We start from the raw sequence: 15,896 nt of genomic DNA, 5'->3' as shown, positions 1-15,896 counted from the left end.
CAAGTCCATGGTTTAGTTTCCTTTTCTCTTTGTACCTGCATATCCAGCTGTGATTATAGTAGGTGGTGAGATACTTGCAGCTTTTCTACTCATGATTTTTAAACCGATTTACCCCATTCAGTTTTCACTACTGTATGTCCCTCTTGATTTCAAAAACCATCATCTCAGTCATGCTAAGGAGATTTCTGAGCCACAGCCCTTTCAAGTCTTCATTCTGCTTTATCTGATATAGCTCCTGTAGATGATCATTAGCCTGATAAAGTGTTAGAAGGAAAGGTGATGTGGCTGGTTCATGTGGTTTAGAGATACATTTGTCTGGCCATGTAGGTGGCCCGTCTTCATCCTCTCTTCCACAGATCTTCAAAAGCTAAATGCCTTATGGAAGAGGATTATCCACCCAGAGAGGGAAGACCAGCTTTTGAAAATGAGTATAACAAATGAAGAAAATATGTTGAGTGTAGAAATTAGGAAGTCAAGGAATTTTTACCCCAGTTCTAGCTTTATGTTCTCCCAGGTGAGGTTTACCTGGAAGAAATTTGACTTTCTTTTTGTTGTTGTTCATTCTGATACTTGTATTCAAACACTAGATTTCAGCCTTCTTGTGCCCATCTTTACTGAGTTGATTTCAGATTTTGTGTTTTATTTAACGATAAATAAAGCTGAAGGTCTTTGAGTAAAATTTCAAAGTGCTCTGTGATAAAGCATTATGTTAACAGGGACTATTTAAAATAGTGAGACAATATCAAAAAAAGCAGTTTTTCTTTACAAAATACCAAGCAGAAACAAACAATAATGGACCACACATGTGAGATGGGAATCTACTCTGGTCATTGTTGTTTTTACAAAGGAGGTACATTTCTGGAGTCTCTTACTTCTTCCAGTTCTGATGGTGATGATTGCATTGATTATCCCCTCTTGGTTGCAAGTAATATAAAGCCAAACTAAATTAAACTGAAAAGGATGCTAAAGTAGATTGAGCATCCTCAACAGGCTTCACGAGGAGATTGCTGCCTGGGGTACTCTAGGAGAAGGGAAGTCCTAAGAAGCATGGTTCCAAGTCCTATTCCTGTGCACAGATCACCCTGGTACCCAGCCTTCATGGCACAACGTAGCTGCTCTTCAAAGATGTCAAGTTGTACTGACTTTAATTCTAGTCACTCTGAAGGAAGCTAGTCTTTCCCCTCCTTTTCTTTGTACCACCATCACCAACAAAGGGACCAAGTGGTGACCAATTGTCCAAGCAAGTATTAGAATAATATATCTTAAATTAAATCATTCAAGGTAATGTGTCTTTGTCTTAAGAATAACATGATATTTGCAGGGCTGGGGTTGTGGCTCAGCAGTAGGGCACTCACCTCACACATGGGAGGCCCTGGGTTCAGTCCTCAGCACCATATAAAAATAAATGTATAAAAAAAGATTTTAAAAATGTTTAAAAAAAATAACATGATATTTGAAAGAACCTGAACTGAAGACTATCAAATGGTGCCCTAGTTTTATACATTCATGTCTTCCAACTACTCTATAGGGTTAAAGTACTACCAAGTAATATAGCTCACATTTCCAGATTTGTTTACCAATCTGGAAGAATGTATTTGAGGGCTGTTAATGGGAAATATTTTAGAAGGAGGCAGAAGTAATTCACATAGGACTGTGTTATTTTTTTTATATATTTAGAATGAGCAATAAGACCTCCTCCATAGGAGTACGCTACAGTTTTCCATAGAGGATGAGAGGTTACAAAGTTCTTTGACATTGCTTCATTTTAATAATTTCAAAGTAATTCATTTACTACCAATTAAGTTCATTTCTGTAATACAGGAAACGTATTACCCCAGTGACTTTCTCTTAATTTAAAATGAAAATTTGAAAATAAATACTTTTCTATTAGGGGAAAAAATGGAGCAACTCTAGTGGAAAATGCAAGTGGTGAACTCATCTGGGCTCTTTCAAAATAAGCATAACAGTAAAAATGAAAGAAAAGTTGGGCCCTGAAGATTGAGTATTACATATATTTTGTGTTTATAAGTACTTTCCTTTAGAGATGTAAAAATCCTCAAACAAAACTTGCTGAATATTTTTAGTGGTAAAAATATATTACATGTCTTAACAACCTGTGTCGCCATCCATTTTTTAAATTGACAGATCAAATTGTATGTATAAGATGCTTTGCATTATGTATATATTGAGAATGACTAGTTAATTACAATGGATTAACTCACATGATTATCATTTTTGCAGTAAGAACACTTAACATCTACTTTCTTAATATGTTTCAAGAATGAGGGAAAAAACAACAAGGAACCAAAATAGTTAACTTCTATTTAATGTCCCAGTTTGCCTGAAAACTGTAGGAATTTTAAGGTTAGTGGTTCAGGTTCTTATTTCAGGATCCTTGCCAATAACAGGCAGCCCCACTCTTTTGTGTGTGTGTGGTGCCGGGGATTGAACCCAGGACCTTATGCATGCGAGGCAGTCTACCAACTGAGCTATATTCCCAGCCCCCAATTCAGTCTTTAACTGACAGGAATCCAGGATGACTATTTGCTTCTCTGGACTCTGAGCTGAAGGTGTCTAAACATACATTAGAAGGAGAAACTGCAGTGTGTTAACTAATTCTGACTCAAGTAATGACTTCAGGCTTGACAAGAAGATGCTTGAAATGTTACTCTTCCATTCATTGATGCTGTGGTTGTATAACTTTTCTTAAGCATTTTGCTGACTTAATAGGAGCATGTCAAGCTCATCCTGATGTCATTCCTACCTGACATAAATGTACTAAGGAAGAGAATAGAAATAGGCAGGGGAAAAAAAATCTCTGATAGTGTTAGGGTGAAGAGTTACAATAAGATCTGTTCCAAGTTGACATATTGTGGACTGACTGAACTTATTTGGCTACATAGAGCTAGAAGTTCAGATTTCCTTCCAAAGGTGCACACATCATTCATGGGTCATTATATAATTCTTGCTTCTTATAAATGACTTTAATTTCTACCCAGATTTGGATAAACATGCCCATTTTTTCAAATAAGGAAGTTCTAACACAGAGACAGATATCAGGGCCACATGAAGCCTGAAATCCAAGGTCAGAATCCAATAAGCATTTTTTAAATGCTCCTGGGTAACTAATATTTTATCAGGGGCTCAATGGCTTTTTTTATCCCATAGGAAAAGGCTATTTCTCTCATGAACAGTGTTTTACCTATATCTCACATGCAACAATCGGGCTTGTAACAGTAGATACAACCAGTGTCATTTAATGTAGCTATAGATGACTGAAAAAGATTCAACTCAAAAGTCAGGTGTCTTAGCCAGTGGTAACTTTTGAGGTCTAAGGATCCCTTTTTAAAACTAAAGCTATTATCCTGGAAATTAATTTTATTTTCAGTTACCATTTCTTTATACCAAAAGATCTATAGTACATGCCTATTATGTTAGGCATGATGCTGGATAAATATGATCTCTGCTCAAGAGGTTTTTATAACAGCATCTATATGTAACTTAAAAATACAAGGACATAGGTGTTAGAGTATTTAATCTGCCTAAAAAGCATGATTTTCATACTCCTTGGGGAGATCCTGGCATTAACTGATGTCTCACACCTCCTATTTTTCCCAATTTCTTTAAGCAACTGCTTCAGAACAATTGGCCTATGTTTCCTTACTCCCAGGAAGGGAAAACTCACTTCCTTCTCAGAGACAATGTAACAGAGTGTTTATAAAACAGACTTTAGATCCCAACCACTGGCTCTAGTATTTACTAGCTCCGTGACCTTGGAAATGTTACTTAACAACCCTATGGCTCCACTGCTTTCTTTGAAGTAGAGATAATAATGGCACCTCTGTCACGGTGTGGTTTTGAGAATTGAGTTCATACATGATGGCATTTATAACTGGTGATGATTGCTTATTATTATCACTACCACTACTCCGTGTTGCCAAAGCAGGTACTGCATGAGTGTCTACTTTGAATGCAGCATTGACTGACCAAAGAGCACAGTTTACCACTTGATTTTGCAAGAGGATGTGTGAAGATTTGCTTAAGTATTTGTAAAAATTTGTAAAACATTTGAAACTTCATTTCCTTTTGTGGGGGTATAGTTGGTTCAGAACTGTTGATTGCTTTCTAAGCTAGTACACACCTTCTTGTTTAGTGCTTTATCGATCAGGAAGGTGTGTAGGCACTCTGCTCAGGAGGCCTTCTTGGAGGACATCTAATATTGATGTCTGATTGCCAAGGAGACGCTGTGAGTTTTTTCTTTCCTTCATAGGAGCTGCCTAATAGCATTAGGCCATTGATCCATTTACTGTATTTGGCCCCCTGGCAATGGCTCATGCTAGTAAGACCATGTTATGAAGTGTTTTTCTTAGAGGGTTGGAAGGAAAAAAAGAATAATGTCCCTAACTGAGGGAAGTACGAGTATGGGTTGTTTATAGATATCTGTGTCATGATATACCATTTCTACTTCCTCAAATATTATGCACTTAAATATGTTCTTTTCATGTGTTCATTTGGATAATTTAAAATCCAATTTCATTAAAATGTATGCATGCTAATAAGGAAATGTGCTCATTTCTATTTAAGTTAGAGCATTAGAAAAGTCCTAGTTTAATTTTGGTCTCTAGGTATTAGTGTTTCTCAGATAAGATGCAGATTTTCCTTTCTGACACTGTTGTTTACATGGGAAAAACTCTGTTCTCTTGTCCTTTTAAATTAAAGGGTGGTTTAATGTCAAAAGCACAGCTTTTGATTTTGGTCACCTGAAGTTCAAGTGTTAGCTACAACACTTGTGGCCTTGAAGAAATTGCATAAAATTCTTGACTCATCTACATGAACAGAGCTTCTTTTATGTGCTGGTGTGAGAAGTAGATGAAATAAATATTAAACAACATAACCAGAGTGGGCACAGGCATCCCATAAGTTTCTGTTGGCAAAGTCAGGGTACTCATACAAATAGGGATATTAGTCTCCAATCAAGATTTACTTGAGAGATTCTGGCTGTCACTTCACTGATGTGGTCCCTCTGACATAATGGGGGTTTTCGTTTCACTGGACCTGGTGTTTCTTCTCTATAAGGAGTTGATCAAGCCACTAATATTTGGGCCTTAGTATTCTCTTACATAGGGGGTGTTACTATTCTTACCAAATAGTTAGAAATAATCTATGTGGAAGGACTTCAGTAAACTATAAAGCAGTGTACAAATGTGAACTCTAATTCCTGTGGCATTTGGCTTCCTTAAGTATGGCTCCCTTAACATTTGCTGACAATCACAGTGTAGTAAAACATGTCTTGCCAGCAGGTCTTTGAAGTGATAGGAAGGATAGCCAATACTAGTATCCATCAAGAAGGTCCCAGGGTGAACCTAAGACCCATGATGTCAGAAAATATTTTTGCAACCCTGTATTCCCACATTAGCAGCTCTCTTTAAACACGCACACATGCATACGTAACAAATATCTTGTCAGCTTTCTGTTACCATAACAAATAACTGAGAAAATCAACTACAAAATTAGAATGTTTGAATTCACAATTGATTGGCCCTGTTGCAAAGCAGCACATCAATGGTAGAGAGTGTATGTGTGGCAAAAACCTACTCACCTGTTGGCCAGGAAGAGAGAGAGTGTGGGTGGAGGCTGTGGCCCTACTTTCCTTGCAAGGCACATCACCAGCAATCTGAGGACCTTCCTCTAGACCCTCCTACACTTAAAACTTACATCATTTCCCAATAGCACCATGTTGGGGAACAAACCCTTAACACATGAGCTTTTGGGGAACATTTGAGATCTGAACTGTAGCACATTTGCACATACAAGTGTCATACACATCACATACACAAATACAATGCTGCCAGGGGTAGGAGAGAGTGAATCACAATTCTGAGTCCTCATTAATCTCATGAGAAGAGATAGGAACAGGCAGAAATTTTAGGATACTAAAGGTAGAAGTGACTGTGGTAGTGCCTCCACAATAGTAAATAGGAGGACCTGATCTTAAGATTTTTACCCTCCCTTGTTTCACTGGTTTTGGAAACAAAAGGAACTCAGAGCTTTTTGTATTTAGAGAACTTTCTAGTCAGGAGGCATCTGGAAAGCAGTGGTTTTGCAGTATTTGGGAGGTATATCAATATGCTTGGGAGACAGCAATTTTGAGGGAAGGAAGCTGCACATCCCGGGTGAGTCATCCTCTCATCAATCAATGTTATCATGAGTCAGAGCCCAGGCACTAGCAGTTCTTGCTGCTTGTACAAATAAACAGACTGTAGATGAAGCCAGGTCTTGTGGTTTAAAATGTCTGCTTTTCTTTACTCAACTTCATCTTATTTTATTAATGGTCACTTTTAATTCTCCAGGAGTCTTGACTGCCACAGTCAAATTAGTCTTCAGAATTGGCTGCAGTCAAAACTGTGACCATTTCCCCCGCCTTATTATGTCTTTCAGAAGTGCTCTCTCAAACATGCTTCAAACCAGGGTAATTGCCTTGAAGAGCCAGTGGGCTATTTGATGGATGGTATTGGGTGGTGCCAATATGATCTACTTGCACCTTCAGATCAGGGCAGTTTGGGTGGACAGGATGAAGCAAGGTCTCTCCCAAACTGGAAACCTGAGCAGAAGGTCAAATGACATTTAGATTTGCTGTTCTGCCTTTAGAGATAAAAGTAACCTAAAAGGTTTATGTGCATATGAAGTCATTTTAATTCAATAATCATGTTTTGTTTCTATTGAGACATGAAGTAGAAGTGTTCCATGTATAAATGAGCGTCTCATGGTTCTTTCAGCCTTTGGAGGTATTTAACCTGGCGATCCAATCTCCTTTCTGTATCTTGTTACTTTTGATGTTTCTAAAGGCTGTATGTATCTTCAATTTTCTGGGATGTCATGATTTCTTTATCCCAGAGACAGTACTCACACCTTCTCCCTAAGTAATCATCTATCTGATGAATTCCAAAACCATGTATATCAAAGTTTGCAACCAGAGGAACATAACACCCTTTGCAATAAAGAGGAATCCTTACTATAATCAGGTATTTATAATATCAGAATTCTTTCCTTCTAAGATTCTCAACCACTGTGACCTAAAATGTTTCATTTTAATGAATTAAAAATATGTTCTTCAGAAAATAACATTCTAGGTTTAAGAGGTGCCTTGAACTGTGAAGAACAAATAGGAAAAGAAAATTCACAAAGTTAGTATGACTTTAGAACTCAAACACAGGGTGTAAAATTACTAATTTTTTTCCAATATGTTTTCTTCAGTAATTATAACTATTGAACACAATAAATTTGTTCATCTATCTTTGACTAACATCCTTGATTTTAAGAAACAGAAAAAGTTTCAAATATATATAACCAATATCCCTACATGTACAATTTCTATAATGTATGCTTTTTAATTTCTTTAGATGTTGATCTTTATTTTATTCATTTATTTGTATGAAGTACCTCTCATATGCTAGGTAAGTGCTCTACCACTGAGCCACAACACCAGCCCCCCCAATTTTTTTTTTTTTTTGGCACTGGGAAATGAACCCAGTGCCTTGTGCATGCAAGGCAAGCACTGAACTATATCCCTAGCCCTGCTTTTTAATTTTATAAATGAACTAAATGGATTTAAGTTCCCTTTTTACCCTCATACCTGCCTTTAGAGAGATAGCTGCTATAGTAAATGTAGTATGAATCTTCAGAGTTCATTGTTTTATATAGATATCTGAAAACTATGTCGTGATTTTTAGTGTATTATACACATTTCACATCTCTGTAACCTACTTTATTCATTCAAAGTGATATTTTTCAAATCTATGCATGTTAGTACTATATCATTCACTTTGACTGTTTCATTATCTTCTGTAGATTGAATAGACCATATTTCATGCATCCATTCCTCTAAGAATAGTAATTTAAGCTGTTTCCAGTTTTTCATTATGAGTAATGCTGTGTTGATTAGTTTTTCATATTTCTCTTTGTGCACATGAGAAAATGCCTTCTAGGAGACACACCCAAAAGTAAAATTGGTGTGGAATAGGGCACACACATTTTTAATTTCAGTAGCTACTATTAACTTGTGATACCATCTTTACTTCCACCAACACTGTATGAGTTGTGTTTCTCTCAGTTGCTAGCATCTTGAACATTTTTCATTGATTTCAGTTTAATGGATGTGATATGGTATCAGTGTTAATTTGTAGTTTCTTGATTACAATGAAGCTGAGGTTTTTAAAGATATTTATTAGTCATTGTATTTCCCTTCTATTGTAAATTGTATGACTCTTTCCTATTTTACAATATAGTTTGTATAATACATTGATATGTTGTTCATGAGCATCCCAATCAAGGTATGAGGTTAAGTTCCTTGGAAACTGGATATTCTTATGAGCTTCTTGCTCTATTTCAATAAACAAAATAAGAAGCAGACCCTGAAGTAATTTATTTATTTGTGGTGTTGAGAATCAAACCCAGTGCCTCACACATACTAGGTAAGTGCTCTACCACTGAGCTATAACCCCAGCCCTGCATGAAATAATTTAAAGGAGACCTTTTCTCATTTATAAATATCACCTCCTACAGTGCTCTGTTCTCTGCCCATCTGTGGGCCCAGGGCACTACTATTTTTCACCTTAATCTAATATTTTGAGGATTTACCAAAATTCTTTCCTTCTAAGCTTTGTTCTCAAAGAAACATTGTGATTTATTTCCATTGAGTCTATACTCATTCCCTTGGTGAGTTGTTATCTAGTTAAATGACTTGATCATTTACATATTGAAGAATCCCAAATTTATGATCCTATTATTTGTCTCTTCTCTATGTTCACATACCCAATTACTTTCTTTGTGTGAGGAAGTTCCAACTTAAGAGCTCTTAAATTATGCTACCTTCCCTTACCTATTCTTTTCCTTAAAGGGAAGCACAATTCACCTTGTTGCTGAGATGCAAATAAATTTCTTCTCTATCCACCAAGTCCAATGCTTCATTTTCAAAACATATTCAGAATCCACCCACTTTTTTTTTTATCATCACAAATGAAACATTTATAAAGTTCCCATGAGAAACTGCTGAACAGATGTTAGTATCAATGGTTGTACTAATATTAACATTGTACTAATATTGGAACTAATTTGAATACTAGTAATAGTACTAAGGAATAGAGAGAAACCTATTCATTGACTCCTTCTTTTTATTTTATTTATTTTTTATTTTTTTTATTTTTAATTTTTTATTGTGGGTTGTTCAAAACATTACAAATTTCTTGACATATCATATTCCACACTTTGATTCAAGTGGGTTATGAACTCCCACCTTCACCCACTTTTCACCAACTCACTTCTTGTCATCCAAAGGCAAGGTAATTTCACCTCTTACCTTCTAAAATCCCCTTCTTGCCATTTTCTATTTAATTGACATAGCAGCCAGAATGGTCTTTTTAAAGCACAAATAATAATCCATTACCATGTTATCTAAAATCCAACCTTCTCATCAAAATCAAAATCCCTAAATAAAACTTTCAGAACATTGCATGGCAACTCTTTGACTTCTTCCACTCACAATGTTGTCTCACTTGCTCCAGCCAAAAAGGCCATCCTGTCTCTTTTCAAACATGCCAAGTTCATTTATCCTGCTAAATTGTCACTGTCCTTTATGCTCCTCTCCTAGATTTTGTAAATCATGTGGTTGCTGGGGTCCATCTATGAGCCGTGTATGAACTGAGTGATGTTCAACCCATTATGCAGGGAAACCCAATCTTGGGAACTCCCAGCCAGAATCCCCCTGGTTTGAGAATGCCCAGTTCTCAATGGCGCCCTGATCTAGCTCACAGCTCAAGTTTAAACACAGCCCCAGAGATGGGAGTAACTTGCCAATCAACCTGTCTACTGCAAGACCCCTGCCACACCAAGGAACAAGATCTCTTCCCACACTAAAACCTTATACCTGCGACCCCCTTTGATCTATACAGATATAAATAAAGCAAGTACAGGCTGCTTCTTTGTTAAGCCAGACCCTTCTGGTTGGCTCAACTGGTCACATCCCTGCTTTAAAAATATTCTTGCCTTTATTTTCTGATATAGTGCTTTTATGTTACACCCAGTTCATCCCTCCACAGGTACCCATTCCCAAGTCAGACATGAGTGACATTTGGTTTCTGCTTAAATGTGACCATATAAATTGAGAAACTTCCTGCTTATATGAACATTGCAAACTGATCATCATTTTCCCCCATAGCAGTATAACCACCTGACACTTTGTATAGATGTGCGTGTTCATTCTGAGGGAAGCACATGAGACAGTGCCAGGTGCATTTAGGAACGTATAATAATTTAGTGAATATGGAGATTCTAAAAACATAATTCCCATATCTTTGATACTCTAGCTCCTAAGAGTGTGGACTCTCTGTTCCCTGTTCTTAAATATGCATCAACAGAATATAGCAGAAGTCACACTCTGCCAGTTTTTGAGCGCAGGCCTTAAGAAGCTAGAGTCTGCATTTCCTGTCCTTTGGGCCTCTCAAGACCCCAATGGCCACTCAGTGAGAAAACAAACAGCCACATGTACTGTGGTCTCTGTCCATAGCCAGTTATCATCTTCCAGATAGACAGGACTTCAGAGCATTCTAGCCCCCATCCCTGAATGACCCTCACCTTCCAAACTCTCTGAGTTGAGGCTACATGAAGTAGAGATGAACGGTCCCTTTCAAGTGCTCACCAACTCCTAGGTTTGAGAGCAAAATAAATGATTGGTATTTTAAAACACCTACTGGTATCATGCAGCTATAGATAACTAGACAAAGAAATTAATGGCTAATGTGTTTTTGTATTACAGTAGGATCATCTGTATTGGTATTTTATGTATGAATTTTGCATAAATATACAGCCTATGTATTATTTTGTGTTTAAGGCTATGGTGGAATGGTTGTCAGGGCAATACTGATACCCACAACAAGGATAAAATTCAGATAAAACACAAGAACATTTTATCTGTCTTAGGGCATCAGAGAGCTTCCAGAACTACAGGGACTAGTGTGACTAAGAGAGTTAAGCCAGTATCTTCTGAGCTCCTTGTCCTTTTGAGGCATTTTGGTTGAGAAACAGAATCAGACAGAGGAGTTTCTGGTAAAAATGATAGAGAAGGCACCAGAGCTTTTGGAAATTTCACAAAGCCAGAAAGAAAGAATGAATATTGGAAGTCAAAGTAGCCAGGACACAGGAGCCAACTTCTCAGATGAAAAGAAATAAGTGATTCTGACACTTGTTATTTTCTTCCTGAGGAGGGCAAAGAAGTCATAATCAAAATATGACTCAATTGATTTAAAAAAAGACATTAATGAGCTTCAGGATAGTGATTACCTATGGGGAAGTAGGAGACTGAGAGGGTACATGGTGAGTTTTGGGGTACAGATGATCTAGTCTAAATTTACAATTGTGAATACAACTAGCCAAGGGAAGTATTGATGACTCTATGTCTACCTCGCATCTCTATGGCAGAATCAGCATTATGTTAGCCCATACTCTGTTGCATTTTGACATAGTAGTAAGTAATTGGAGAGGGGCACAGTGAGGCAAGATTGCAGAAAGCAGCCACAATATGGAATGCAAGACAATATGCTGTAGCAGTGATTTTCAAATGGTGCTCTGCTTTTGGGGGTATCAATAAACCATTACTGAGTACCACCCCCCCAAAGATCATGATTCATCAACTTTGGGATAATGTCCAGAAATGAACATTTTTGCAAATACTGCAGATAAGTCTGACATAGGTGGTTTACAGGCCATTCTTCAAGAAACACAGACTACGAGTAAGGTTTTCCCTAGAAAAAGGGAACAAATTAGGTTATAAGTGCCTAAAACCTAAATATAAAATGTTATTATTTGTATATAACAGAATAATTAACAGTGAGGTCACTTACTTTGGGCCACAGCATGGATTTTATGACCTGTACCATAATGAGTTCTCTGCAAGGTGTCTTTCAATTCAACCTCTGCATGTCTACTTTAGAAAGCATTTCACAGGACAAGTGATGAGCTTTGGAAGACATGTCAGAGTTATAAGAAAATCCTGAATTTGTTCTAATTAAAAGTGGAAATAATTTCAAACTGGTTCTTCATTTCTGAAAATAAATTGTTATATATGATAAAATGGATCAGAATACACAGCTGGACATGGTGCTGTGTTTGGTGCTTCCTGATATATTATTCATCAGCGTAAGATAATGCTCACAGTGAGATTCCAAGAGAATGACTCAAGAAGCACTTTTTCAAGGAAGTTGAAAATCTCCTAACATTAATAATAACACTGCTCTGAATCTAAGATCTTTCTACAATGCTATCCCAGAGATGGGATCATCAAATGCTAAGTGCAGTGACCATCCCAAGAACAAACAGTGACAGGTAAGGGATGGTAGGACAGATCTCTCTCTAGTATGAGAATTTTTGTGACAGCAATGTACTTTCACTCAACATTCTCTTTTACTTTTAATGACTCTGACTTCCCAAAAGTTCTTCTCTATTTAGTTAATAATGATAAGTTTACATATATAGAAAATTTATATGAAAGCTTTTAATTAACACTCAGAGAAAAAGGAGACAGACAAAATCATTGCTGCAATTTTCAGCCCATGTGAAATTACTTTGTTTCAAAGAATATTGATCCAAGGATGAATGGATTTGCCTAACATAAATGCTAGCATTCTGGGACCTCCAGATGCCTGTTCTCAAAAAAAGAAAAATTCAAAAATCCTTATCTCTAAAAAGTAATTAGAAGTCATTGTACATCTAAAATAAACTTTCAGATAATTACCATAGTTATAGGAAAGATGCATAAGGCTGAAATGTCAGTCTACCTTTTCAGATTGTACTATCTAATATTTCTTTGCAATAGTATTTAAGATCTGCATAAGTATACTTGAAATTACTTAGTAATGGGTAAAAGTAAGAGTGTAAAGTTGTCTTGGAAACAAAAAAATAATTGAGGCCAAATACCTGCATTAGTTAGAATGCTGGCTGTATTCAGTTTATCTCCTACTTCTTGTTCAAGAGTTCCTGGTCAGTATCTCGGGGGTATTAATCTTCATGTTCATCCATCCCTCAGTGATTCTTGCCCACACTGACTTATTGCTTAAGTTAAATAAATATGTTCCTTTTGTTCCAAGAACAACAGAAACCAAATTGGGAAAATGTCATCAGTACAGTCTCATCCCAGGTGTAACCGCTTTATGTCCATATGGTTCTGTTTGTTGCTTCACATGGAAATGAGCTCAGTGGGTTTGGGGAGACAAAGGGTGAGAAGGGACATTTTCTTGGTGAATTGTCAATTATGCAGAGGAGGCAAGTGGTTATCTTAAGAAATGAGAATGCTGAAAAGGAACTTAGTGTTTTCTTTTTGATAATTTAAAAAGCAGGTAGTTAAAGGTGGGGGTGTAGCTTTTTGAGGCAAAGCAAGTTGAGCTAAGCAGGCTGCAGCAAGAAACTAGGAATGCCAATGAGCATTTATTTTTAATCACTTGAGAAATGTAAATGTTCTCCTTAAATCAGCATACGGAAGACTAATGTCAAATTTAGCAGTAATTAATAAGAACAGTGGAAAATTAATCAAAAAGTTATCTGACTATACCCAAGTATTAACTCTCGTTTTAATTTGTGTGTATCCTTCATTGTGAGATGAAATATCTGAAGATATGATTGTGTTTTTATTTTAATAACTAATAAATAGAAGTACAAGTGTTCATCTCCAAACACAATCTAGAAAAATAAGGTGAATGAACCTTGACTTTTTTAGCTATGTGCCAACCTATATCAGATCCACATCAGAAAAGACTCAAAAGAACCAGATTTAGAGCTAACAACTAATTATTATAAATGAAGATCAATAAGAAAATTCTGGTTTACTCATCATGAGGCTAAGAAACAAAGTAAATATTATACTTGACATCAATCCCCAAAGAATCCTTACAATTAAGTCAAAAGAATAATGACATGTCTCTGTCATAAATTTCCTAATAAATACATGAGTTAGATGCATGTTTGTAGGGCTTGGCCTTCTGATGTTAACCCATCCACATCTACAACAAGGAGGTAGGTTGCAATCCCAAATTTTAGTCATTAAGATCTCAATATACAGCCCTCTCATTAACAGTGTTGTACAGAGATCTTGATAGAAGAGAATATATTAAATAAAAGAAATACACAGGGAGGAATTAGATGCTATATATCCAATCAGTGGATATGTGTGAAATACAAAACCAAAAGGTAATCAGAAATGCAAAGACCAGGAAACAGAGCAGCCTCTGGCTCTTCACCCAGTAAATCTGCCTTAAATTTGTGCTTGCAAAGGGTCAGTTGAATTTATGGATTGTAATTACTTGAAAGATCACAGAATTACTGAATGCAGACACTTTTTCCCCTTCCATTCTCTTGTAAACATTTTGTTCTAAATACTAATGAAAGTTTCAGAAATCAAATTAGTTGCCTCATAAAATTGAAGATATCACTAACCATTCTGATGTTTCAGCATAAGACAGGGATAAGGTTATCGACTCAGTCCCATAATAGAAGTGAGTTCCCATCCCAGCCTTCCCTTTACAAGATGTGTGGACTTAAACAAGTCACTATTCTGTTCTCCTTTTCAGTCTTGATGGTTCTTCCTTTCTGTCTCACAAGAATTCTAAGATAATATATCATTATGAAATGTTTTGAAAAGTCAAAAGCATTATATTAATTAAATCTGTAACATAGCCTTTGAACGAATAACAGGGAAATTTAGAAGTTAGGAAACTTATTGTTTGGCTTGGGCCAGGAATTTCAAAAGTCTACTGGGTCTCAGTGGTGACCTGATAGAGGTCTGTCCATACCTGCCCTCCAGTGAGGCTTTGCTGAGCCTCATCTGAATACTTTACAATAGCTTAGCTCTGAAAAAAAGGTGAAGTCTCTGATGCATAGAGGGAAGACAGGGAATGGTATAGAAAGCAAATCCCAGGACAGTACTTGGAGGCACAGGCAGTGATGAAAATCCACCTTCATTTTCCATAAATTGTAGACCCCAAATAAAGAGAGTCATTTGAATGGTGAGGTCCACAAAAATCAGGGGAAGAGAGAAATCCTCAGGTGGACAGAGTGTTGAATATCCAGCTAAGTCTTTAGGGGAGGACAGGAATGGGAATTCTCCCAGAACATCAGGCACATGATGTATGCACAAAAGTCCAGGTAAACCACAGTGAAGGATCTAACAATCAGCTCTGTCATGGCTCCTGGATAATAGAGATTAAGAATACCTTCCACAAAGGGTGTGCCTTTCTAACTCATCAAATAGAAAAGTCTTGAGAGACAAAATTAATGAGTCAGAGTACTTCTTTGTGAGAACTCTTAGTTCTCATTTGGTCCTGGGTAAATGTTCTTCTCTAAGGCAGATTTTAGGGTAGTATACCGGCCAACCAATTCAATTACTAGAAAATTAAAAATACTGAAGATGGCTAATTTGAGTAAGTGAATGAAGAATTAATAATATGATTTAGTGACCTGTAAAGGAAGTAGCAGACACCTAATTCTAACACAGGAAACCACACAGATGACTCCGTCATCCTGAAGCATGGACAAATGGCCCTATTTGGGATCTCCATATAACTCAGATTGGTAGAGAACTTCAGTGTCTGTAGGAGAAAAGGGCTTCCTCATTCAATAACAGAGCATCTCCACCAGTGAGCCAGATCTGGTTACATGTGTTAGTCAAATTGGAGACAAGGCCTGAAGAACCCCAGAGCAGAGAAAGCCAGTTCTCATAAGTGACCTTAACCTTGCTTGAATTGCAAACATATGTAAAACTTAACATGAACCACTTTTTGCAAATGCCTATATTAAAGAAAAACTGAGCTTAGGCTTAACTAATCAGAAGTGGCCAACAATCTCATAATTATATA

This window comes from Marmota flaviventris, chromosome 4, assembly GCF_047511675.1.
Source record: "Marmota flaviventris isolate mMarFla1 chromosome 4, mMarFla1.hap1, whole genome shotgun sequence".
Classification (NCBI taxonomy): domain Eukaryota; kingdom Metazoa; phylum Chordata; class Mammalia; order Rodentia; family Sciuridae; genus Marmota; species Marmota flaviventris.
The sequence above is the reverse complement of the archived record's forward strand: the minus strand, read 5'-3'. Positions refer to the sequence as shown.